Source organism: Taudactylus pleione, unplaced genomic scaffold (assembly GCF_031769625.1).
Source record: "Taudactylus pleione unplaced genomic scaffold, aTauple2 ptg000185l, whole genome shotgun sequence".
Taxonomy (NCBI): domain Eukaryota; kingdom Metazoa; phylum Chordata; class Amphibia; order Anura; family Myobatrachidae; genus Taudactylus; species Taudactylus pleione.
The window spans coordinates 1,982,450-1,990,000 of NW_028284587.1; positions in this window are offsets into that span (position 1 = coordinate 1,982,450).

The window sequence follows — 7,551 nt, forward strand, 5'->3', positions numbered from 1 at the left end:
CCTTACCCCACATATCATACACAACCACAAGCCTCATACTACCCACAAACTTCATACCTCCCACCATACCCTTATCCTCCATACCCTTACCCACCATCTTTCCCTCTTGCTCAACTCCCACAACAATCCTTTCATCCACCCCGTTCACAAAGATGTTTTAACTGAAACCAAGTGGGACACATAAGTAAGTACTGCAAAGTGAAGAACACCACACATAAACATCAGATGCCCATGGGTTCATAGGCAACCCCAGTATTTTCTCCCAGGCCTTATATGACTGTTTACAATCTTTTCAACCTGCCAATGGATCTGTTCTAATGTAAAATGTGGACGATTTATTGTTGTATTTAGGTCATGTTTAAATGATATTAAACTGTTGTGCTTTATCTCTCACTCACAGGACACAAGTTTGCTGAGGATAAACAGCAGCCATGCCAGGCTATGGTCGAATACTCGGAATACTACCCAACCCAGGGGCTCAGGCATTATTTAGAGCAGTAGCTATTAATAACAATATTTAATTGCAGGAACCTGTATGCAGATACTATATCCCTAGAATTATTTAAAAAAAAATGATAGGGGGACTTATTTTACAGGTGACGTTTCCAAGAACATGTGTAAGATGATGGGTAACAACACTAAGATTATCCCAGACTGTCTTTTCCTTTATTTGCCCCCCCTTTGAGATACTGTTCAAATTGGCAGCCTCATGTAAAAATATGATAATGAGGTTACTGTGCAGGGTCTCACGAAGATAAATGAGAATAACAGAAATTGAAAGTGTTATTAACTAACTGGTCTAATGCAAACTGTCATTATGTCAAACCTGGAGAAGTTGTTATGATCCAAATTTTTTTTAGCTCAGGTTGTTTGACTTATCGGTGGAAAGGTCCGTATCTGACGATACCACATCCTCAAAGGGTGGCCGGGGAAGATACGTGGGTCCATTCCACTCACTATAGGGAGGTTAACCAACCGGTGGAGATACAAGGTGGAGACGAGGCCGATAACGTGGACCTGTCGATTGCGAACTTGTGCCGGGAGCATTAAAAAGGTGACGGTGAGATACTTGAGCTAAAGAAATGTGTAGATCAGTGCTTCCAGGAATGGAGTGGTCTGCTGTGGTCATCCTAGTTCTTTCTTCCAGAGTTTCTGTTGTGATGATCTGTTTGGGGATACCCAGTTTCTGTGATGGAGGACCGATAGAGGAGATGGGAGCTGATGGCAGTGCTGATGGAGTGGAGTCAGGAGGAGGAGTGCTATACCAAATCAGGGGAGTGTCTGACCAATCTTAGTATTGTAATTGTTATGTTATTTGGGAAGAATACTTCCAGAAGTTATGACCCTCACACTGTTGAAATGCTTGGTATACATAAAAACACACCATCACCATATCTTCACACGCAATATGAACACTGAGGCAAAAGAAATATGATTCCTGGTGACGTGCATAAAGCCACTCAGTTAATTAGTGAGACAACTGGCTTTCAAGTTTTAGTCGCACTGGATCCCACCAGGATTGCCCAGGGTACATTAAATTTTAGATATATTCAGGAACTTGCTAAATTGGTAGATAATATCACCGAGATGTACGATGACACATTCAGGTATGCAGGGAGAGAATTACAAGCGTACAAGAAAGAACTAGTGCAACACAGGCTAGTGCTGAATTATTTAACTGCTGTTACTGGAGGGTATTGCGTAACGTTAGCCACCCAATTTGGAGTAAAATGTTGCACTTATGTCACCAATGATACCAGCGACCCTAAGGAGGTGATAGACCGGAAGATGGATGAAATTCTGCAGCTAAAGTGGGAATTTCGAAAGAACCATAACGCATCAGTGGCTGAAGTAGGGGAGAGGATAGAAGGATGGGTTTCATGGCTGAACCCAGTGAAATGGTTCTCAGGACTAGGGGAATGGGTCCAGGAAATGATCACCAACATAGGCAAATTCTTAATCCTTATACTAATTGTCATAATAATTGGCATATGCGTCTGGTGTGTTCCTATTGTGTTGAAGTGTGGAAAATTTAAAAATAGAGTAGAATGCAAGAACGAAACTATTATGGTGGTCAGTAATGACAATATGAATACCGAGGTAACTATAGAACTGCATTACAACCCTGAACTAGGAAATACCATCATTTAATGTATTATATTTAGACGTGCATAGAATGTATTATTGAAATGTTATTTTTAAAACACCTCAGATGATGTAAAGTCTCAATTCCCCTTCAAGACTGCCTTTATAAGACTAGTGCATCCCCACACCTTTCACATGATCTTCGAAGATCCGCGGTGTGCGTATAATAGTAGTTTTATGTCCCCACCCAGAGACACATTATTGATGAATTAAGAACCACCTTGTGCCATCCCATAATAACTTAGTATAAATAGTATATAAATGTAAGCCTAAATTATATTTTAAAATCGGATTGTGATAGCATGTTGTTCGCTATCAAAGACATAGCTGGATTATTGGCTGAGACAAGATCAGTTTAAAAATTGAATCGCAGCATTTAAGTACATATGGCGATATTACTATTAGCACCATGCGATTGCATCTTTCACCATTCCTCATATACACATTAATACGCACAATTGCGCTGTTAACTAGTCGCATATTAGCGAATGCATAAGATCCTATATGAAAACGCTGTTTATTAGCTTTATGCGCACGCATCTGCTCCAAGTTAACTAGCGTCGTTATATCAAACCCTGCATACACACACATTACATATTCACATACAAGGTTCCATAAGCTTTAAGATTGTTCATTTAGTATAAATGCTGTGAAATAAAGATTATTTGGTAACCAAGGTTTTATACATGATAAGTAAGCCGTGTTTGGTATTGTACTGATGCGTGCTCTTTTTGCAGAATTCCGGTATTATCGGTATGGAGATCGCATCATGCATTCTCAACTTATGGACCGCAGAGACTTCAAGCAACAAAATGTATATTATATGAACAACTGTTAAGATTTTGCATGAGGCGGGAATCCAGAGACCCCCAGTTGTTAGAGGCTGGGTTGGGTCTATTTGAATCAGCCTGTTAACTGCTCTGTAACAGATGCATTCCCCCTTGGGAACCAATGGCATCAGCAACAAACTTCTCTATTGTGTTGTCTATTTCTGGGGGGTATAAATATGTGTGCTCCAACACTGGGTCTTAGACTTCGTGCTGAATGCTGATTGACGAGGGGTTTCTTGCTGATGCCTAACATCTGGTCCGGAAGCGCTGCGTATGTATACTGTACTTGGGTCTGTATAATTCCTTTGCGCCGAATTGTGTCTGGATCAATAGCGTGTAACTGACTGTACTTTTACTTGAATAATACTTTGTGCTTTGGAACTACAGATTCTAGGTCTGAAGTCTTTATTTACTGTATGACTGCGTACGCAAATTAGCGTCATCCTTAGAAGGTATAGGCAGGATATTAGAAGGTATAGGAAGGAGTGTATAGAGGTTCTAATTCAGTATCGTTAATACCAGGGGGGAGCAGGGTGATGTAGCTGGGGTTATTGTCTCTGGGTGACATAGGTGGGGGGAGCAGGGTGATATAGGGGAGCAGGGTGGGGTTATTGTCTCTGGGTGACATAGGTGGGATAATGGCTGGGGGAGCAGGGTGATATAGCTGTGGTTATTGTCTCTGGGTGATACAGGTGGGATAATGGTGGGGGGAGCAGGGTGAAATAGCTGGGGTTATTGTCTCTGGGTGATACAGGTGGGGGGAGTAGTGTGATATAGGTGGGGTTATTGTCTCTGGGTGACATAGGTGGGGTAATGGTGGGGGGAGCAGGGTGATATAGCTGGGGTTATTGTCTCTGGGTGACATAGGTGGGATAATGGTGGGGGGAGCAGGGTGATATAGCTGGGGTTATTGTCTCTGGGTGACATAGGTGGGATAATGGTGGGGGGAGCAGGATAATATAGCTGGGGTTATTGTCTCTGGGTGACATAGGTGGGATAATGGTGGGGGGAGCAGGGTGATATAGCTGGGGTTATTGTCTCTGGGTGATACAGGTGGGATAATGGTGGGGGGAGCAGGGTGATATAGTTGGGGTGGTGGGATAATGTTGGGGGGAGCAGGGTGATATAGCTGGGGTGGTGGGGGAGCAGGGTGATATAGCCGGGGTGGTGGGATAATGGTGGGGGGGAGCAGGGTGATATAGCTGGGGTGGTGGGATAATGGTGGGGGGGAGCAGGGTGATATAGCTGGGGTGGTGGGATAATGGTGGGGGGGAGCAGGGTGATATAGCCGGGGTGGTGGGATAATGGTGGGGGGGAGCAGGGTGATATAGCCGGGGTGGTGGGATAATGGTGGGGGGGAGCAGGGTGATATAGTTGGGGTGGTGGGATAATGTTGGGGGGAGCAGGGTGATATAGCTGGGGTGGTGGGGGAGCAGGGTGATATAGCCGGGGTGGTGGGATAATGGTGGGGGGGAGCAGGGTGATATAGCCGGGGTGGTGGGATAATGGTGGGGGGGAGCAGGGTGATATAGCCGGGGTGGTGGGATAATGGTGGGGGGGAGCAGGGTGATATAGCCGGGGTGGTGGGATAATGGTGGGGGGGAGCAGGGTGATATAGCCGGGGCGGTGGGATAATGGTGGGGGGGAGCAGGGTGATATAGCTGGGGTGGTGGGATAATGGTGGGGGGGAGCAGGGTGATATAGCTGGGGTGGTGGGATAATGGTGGGGGGGAGCAGGGTGATATAGCTGGGGTGGTGGGATAATGGTGGGGGGGAGCAGGGTGATATAGCCGGGGTGGTGGGATAATGGTGGGGGGGAGCAGGGTGATATAGCTGGGGTTATTGTCTCTGGGTGATACAGGTGGGATAATGGTGGGGGGAGCAGGGTGATATAGTTGGGGTGGTGGGATAATGTTGGGGGGAGCAGGGTGATATAGCTGGGGTGGTGGGGGAGCAGGGTGATATAGCCGGGGTGGTGGGATAATGGTGGGGGGGAGCAGGGTGATATAGCCGGGGTGGTGGGATAATGGTGGGGGGGAGCAGGGTGATATAGCCGGGGTGGTGGGATAATGGTGGGGGGGAGCAGGGTGATATAGCCGGGGTGGTGGGATAATGGTGGGGGGGAGCAGGGTGATATAGCCGGGGTGGTGGGATAATGGTGGGGGGGAGCAGGGTGATATAGCTGGGGTGGTGGGATAATGGTGGGGGGGAGCAGGGTGATATAGCTGGGGTGGTGGGATAATGGTGGGGGGGAGCAGGGTGATATAGCTGGGGTGGTGGGATAATGGTGGGGGGGAGCAGGGTGATATAGCCGGGGTGGTGGGATAATGGTGGGGGGGAGCAGGGTGATATAGCTGGGGTTATTGTCTCTGGGTGATACAGGTGGGATAATGGTGGGGGGAGCAGGGTGATATAGTTGGGGTGGTGGGATAATGTTGGGGGGAGCAGGGTGATATAGCTGGGGTGGTGGGGGAGCAGGGTGATATAGCCGGGGTGGTGGGATAATGGTGGGGGGGAGCAGGGTGATATAGCCGGGGTGGTGGGATAATGGTGGGGGGGAGCAGGGTGATATAGCCGGGGTGGTGGGATAATGGTGGGGGGGAGCAGGGTGATATAGCCGGGGTGGTGGGATAATGGTGGGGGGGAGCAGGGTGATATAGCCGGGGTGGTGGGATAATGGTGGGGGGGAGCAGGGTGATATAGCCGGGGTGGTGGGATAATGTTGGGGGGAGCAGGGTGATATAGCTGGGGTGGTGGGGGAGCAGGGTGATATAGCCGGGGTGGTGGGATAATGGTGGGGGGGAGCAGGGTGATATAGCCGGGGTGGTGGGATAATGGTGGGGGGGAGCAGGAGCCGGGGTGGTGGGATAATGGTGGGGGGGAGCAGGGTGATATAGCCGGGGTGGTGGGATAATGGTGGGGGGGAGCAGGGTGATATAGCCGGGGTGGTGGGATAATGTTGGGGGGAGCAGGGTGATATAGCTGGGGTGGTGGGGGAGCAGGGTGATATAGCCGGGGTGGTGGGATAATGGTGGGGGGGAGCAGGGTGATATAGCCGGGGTGGTGGGATAATGGTGGGGGGGAGCAGGGTGATATAGCCGGGGTGGTGGGATAATGGTGGGGGGGAGCAGGGTGATATAGCCGGGGTGGTGGGATAATGGTGGGGGGGAGCAGGGTGATATAGCCGGGGTGGTGGGATAATGGTGGGGGGGAGCAGGGTGATATAGTTGGCGGTGGTGGGATAATGTTGGGGGGAGCAGGGTGATATAGCTGGGGTGGTGGGGGAGCAGGGTGATATAGCCGGGGTGGTGGGATAATGGTGGGGGGGGAGCAGGGTGATATAGCCGGGGTGGTGGGATAATGGTGGGGGGGAGCAGGGTGATATAGCCGGGGTGGTGGGATAATGGTGGGGGGGAGCAGGGTGATATAGCCGGGGTGGTGGGATAATGGTGGGGGGGAGCAGGGTGATATAGCTGGGGTGGTGGGATAATGGTGGGGGGGAGCAGGGTGATATAGCTGGGGTGGTGGGATAATGGTGGGGGGGAGCAGGGTGATATAGCTGGGGTGGTGGGATAATGGTGGGGGGGAGCAGGGTGATATAGCCGGGGTGGTGGGATAATGGTGGGGGGGAGCAGGGTGATATAGCCGGGGTGGTGGGATAATGGTGGGGGGGAGCAGGGTGATATAGCCGGGGTGGTGGGATAATGGTGGGGGGGAGCAGGGTGATATAGCCGGGGTGGTGGGATAATGTTGGGGGGAGCAGGGTGATATAGCTGGGGTGGTGGGGGAGCAGGGTGATATAGCCGGGGTGGTGGGGATAATGGTGGGGGGGAGCAGGGTGATATAGCCGGGGTGGTGGGATAATGGTGGGGGGGAGCAGGGTGATATAGCCGGGGTGGTGGGATAATGGTGGGGGGGAGCAGGGTGATATAGCCGGGGTGGTGGGATAATGTTGGGGGGAGCAGGGTGATATAGCTGGGGTGGTGGGGGAGCAGGGTGATATAGCCGGGGTGGTGGGATAATGGTGGGGGGGAGCAGGGTGATATAGCCGGGGTGGTGGGATAATGGTGGGGGGGAGCAGGGTGATATAGCCGGGGTGGTGGGATAATGGTGGGGGGGAGCAGGGTGATATAGCCGGGGTGGTGGGATAATGGTGGGGGGGAGCAGGGTGATATAGCCGGGGTGGTGGGATAATGGTGGGGGGGAGCAGGGTGATATAGTTGGGGTGGTGGGATAATGTTGGGGGGAGCAGGGTGATATAGCTGGGGTGGTGGGGGAGCAGGGTGATATAGCCGGGGTGGTGGGATAATGGTGGGGGGGAGCAGGGTGATATAGCCGGGGTGGTGGGATAATGGTGGGGGGGAGCAGGGTGATATAGCCGGGGTGGTGGGATAATGGTGGGGGGGAGCAGGGTGATATAGCCGGGGTGGTGGGATAATGTTGGGGGGAGCAGGGTGATATAGCTGGGGTGGTGGGGGGAGCAGGGTGATATAGCCGGGGTGGTGGGATAATGGTGGGGGGGAGCAGGGTGATATAGCCGGGGTGGTGGGATAATGGTGGGGGGGAGCAGGGTGAT